The sequence below is a fragment of the Sitophilus oryzae genome, unplaced genomic scaffold, assembly GCF_002938485.1.
Source record: "Sitophilus oryzae breed Bouriz unplaced genomic scaffold, Soryzae_2.0 scaffold_736_pilon_pilon, whole genome shotgun sequence".
NCBI lineage: Eukaryota > Metazoa > Arthropoda > Insecta > Coleoptera > Curculionidae > Sitophilus > Sitophilus oryzae.
Window position 1 is genome coordinate 1 of NW_022147347.1, and position 3,480 is coordinate 3,480.

Consider the following 3,480-nt stretch of genomic DNA (forward strand, 5'->3'; position numbering starts at 1 on the left):
GTAAAAATTACTTTTTGTGGCTCGCTCTTCTTACTCCTAATAAAACAATATATATTGTTATACTTGTATAATACTTCTGTCTACAGATTCTAATCGACATAGTTCTGAACAATAAAATTTGGGAAATAGCAGAGGCAAAAAATAACAGGTTCCACCGAGATTTGAACTCGGATCGCTGGATTCAAAGTCCAGAGTGCTAACCATTACACCATGGAACCTCTATATTAACAAAATTATTTTTTTTGCAAATTATTTTATTAATAAAAACTGATTATGATAATGCATGCAAATATTTACATATTAAAGTTTAAAACTGATACCGCTTTGAGCCCTCCATTAATTATTTTCACTTGCACTAAATAGATACTGATAATTAAAACGTAAACAATATGAAAATTTATTTTTTGAAAATAGTTTTAGATAAATTATTGTATATAGAGTATTGACGTGTTATTAAGAATTTTCATTTAGTATTTTATTCCCCGTGAATTGTAATTATACCGGGTGCGTTTCAAAAGTGGCTCTATAACTTTTTTATTTTTTTAGGTTAAAAAAGGAGATTTAGTATTTTAGTGTATGACATAAATTAGGATTGATTGACGTATTCAATTCTTTTTGGCCACTTCCTGTTTCACCGGAAATGACTACAACTTCCGATTTTTAAATGACACTCTCGGTATTTTTTACATTATTATATTCATGATAGAAAATGACACATGATTATTATATGATAGAAAATGACACTCTGAATATAATGACATATCATATGTCAACTTTTGACATTTTTGCTTAAAACAAAATTGTATTTTAAATTCCAATCTAGAGTGCCATGGCTGTGTTAAACACACTAATTTTTAATCAAGGAGCCTTGGAAAAATATATTTGATCGTCTAATGTTTTTACTGTCTTGTCCTGGCCGGTTAAGAAATGCCCAAATTGTATGCTGCTGTCTTTCACTGCTGTCTTTTTACTGTTTCTTCATATCTCAGTTTTTTCAAATGGAACGAGGGTGGCTCATTAGCATATTTGGAAAAAGCATTTTTCCTGTGAATAATTTGGTACACACTTAGTATTTCAGGTCAAATTGTCGTTATGAATCGCATGTTGCAATTTCAAATAAACCATAGTCGAAAATGTCCAGGTGACATATATGTCATTCTATTCAGAGTGTCATTTTTAATGGAAGCTAAAGTCACAAAAATCTGCCAAACGGTTCTGTTTAAAAATCGAAAGTTCGCGTCATTTACGGTAAAACAGGAAGTGACCCAAAACAATTGATTACATGAATCAATTTCCATTTTTTGTCATATACTACCATACCAAATCGATTTTTGTCTGAAAAATAATAAAAGTTATAGGTGTAAGCCACTTTTGAGACACCAGTGTAGGTTGTGAGGAAGAGCCCCGCATTTTGCTGAAAGTATATTACGTAAATTAGCTAAACAATATCTAAAGTTAACCTAACCACACATCTGTATTGATAGCTTCCAAGATTTACAAATAGCAGTAGTTTTAAGTTTTTCCTAATATAAACAACTTATTAATTGGCTCTCAAAATAAGACAAGAAACACCAACAGCAGATAGCAGTATACATAAAATTGCACAATAATTCTTTAGTTTTCTTTTATTATTAATAACATTACTAATAAATATGAGAAATTTAAAGAAGGCGTCAGATACTTCTCAAAGAGACCTGGTTTTAAATTAAAAAGAAGTATAAAAACCGATCGAGTCTTTTATACTTCTTTTTAATAAATATCGACTATTCTAATAAAAACTTTGAATATAGTAAATAGTGAAAATAATATAGAGTGATATATATTTTTGAGAAGCTCGTAGCAAGGCAGATCATATGATTTATAAATATACAGGGTGTTCCATTTGAAAAAACATAACTTTAGTTCATATTTTCATATTTTTGAAAGAAATTTTTTTGGTAGAAAAACAGACTACGCCACTGTATTCTACGTAAAAAGTTCTACAATAAGCAGTTTTCGCCTTCTCGATACCTTTAACAATAACAGAGATACAGGGGGTGTCCCAAATTGCAAAATTTTTGAAAAGACTCTGTAGCTCAGAAATGAAGAAGGCTATGAAAATTTTGTTTGCAGCATCTTCCGTTTGACGAAAAAGTGGGACAGGTTTGTGCAAACCGTACCCTTCTATCTTCTGATTAGCGAAGATACCGTATGATATCAACTATAATGGGACACCCTATACATTTCTTACATATATGTATTGCACATTTTTCCATAAATGGCAAGCAGCCATTATATTCTCATACATCTCCAAAGGTTAAAGCAAGTTCCGAAAATTCGATTTTCTTCGTTTTCGGTGGGTCGGTTAGCAACGGCCAACTATGGTGCTTCTGCCGGAGGTGAGCAGTATTAGAAACACCACCCACCCGTCCGAGCGCCGAAGCGAACCACTATGGCCCACTTGCGTCTGCGCGGCTCCCCAACGACGTGGGAGACGCCTAAGGCTGCTATTACTTTCTTTTTTCGTGATTTTATTCCTATATTATATACGTTATGTTACGCCACCGCAGACGAAGCCTGTTATATGGACAGAGGCCGTGACAGTCGTGTCTGGACGATTATATTATACAAGGGTGTCTAAATTTTTTGGTGTAGGTATTAACGATTTAAAATATTAAACACACCACATGCAATAAAATGTAAAATAAAGGTTACCTAGATACTGTTGACTTGTTGGAAAGTGTCTTTCAAAAACTTAACTATTTGCGATACAGTATACAACTTACATACTTTATCTTTATACATATTTATATGTATAAAGTAGGTACCCATTGCGATAAAAAAGTAGTACAACAAAATATGGTTTAATCTGCTGGTCTATAATAAAAAGTATTTTTTAAACTGATAACTCAGTGTCATCAGAATTCTTGTGTCAGTGTCACGTAATTTTTAAAAAATGCCTTTAACTTTAGAGCAAAAAGCGCTTATATTTACGCGATTAAGGGATGGGGTTCCAATAAGGGATACATTGCAGATGCATTAGGGATAAACAAAAAAACAGTGTTGTAGGCTAAATCCAAAATTCGAGAACATGGAAGTATTGTGAGATATCTTTATAGACCAGCAGTTCTATCTGGGACTGCTAATTCTTGTACTACTTTTTTTTTATCGCAATGGTACTATAAATATACCGGATGCGTCTCAAAAGTGGCCCCCCCCTATAACTTTTTATTTTTTCAGATAAAAAAAACGAGATTTGGTATATCAGTATATGACATAAATCAAGATTGACTGACGTATTCAATTGTTTTTGTCACTTCCTGTTTCACCGAAAATGACTGAAAATTTTGATTTTTAAATGACACGCTCGGTATTTTTTTACTTTATTCGATAGAAAATGGCATTCCGAATAGAATGACATTTCACATGTCAACTTTTGACATTCTCGCTTAATAAATTTTTTTATTTTAAAATTCAATCTAAAGTGCCATGACTATGTTA

At 32.2% G+C, this 3,480-nt stretch overlaps 1 non-coding gene across 1 annotated transcript; it reads right to left on the minus strand.

The window, feature by feature from the left end:
• Positions 1-146: 146 nt before the first annotated feature.
• Positions 147-218, minus strand: Trnaq-uug. The gene has a single exon. It is a non-coding gene; the product is annotated as a tRNA-Gln (tRNA).
• Between the last annotated feature and the right edge of the window lie 3,262 nt (positions 219-3,480).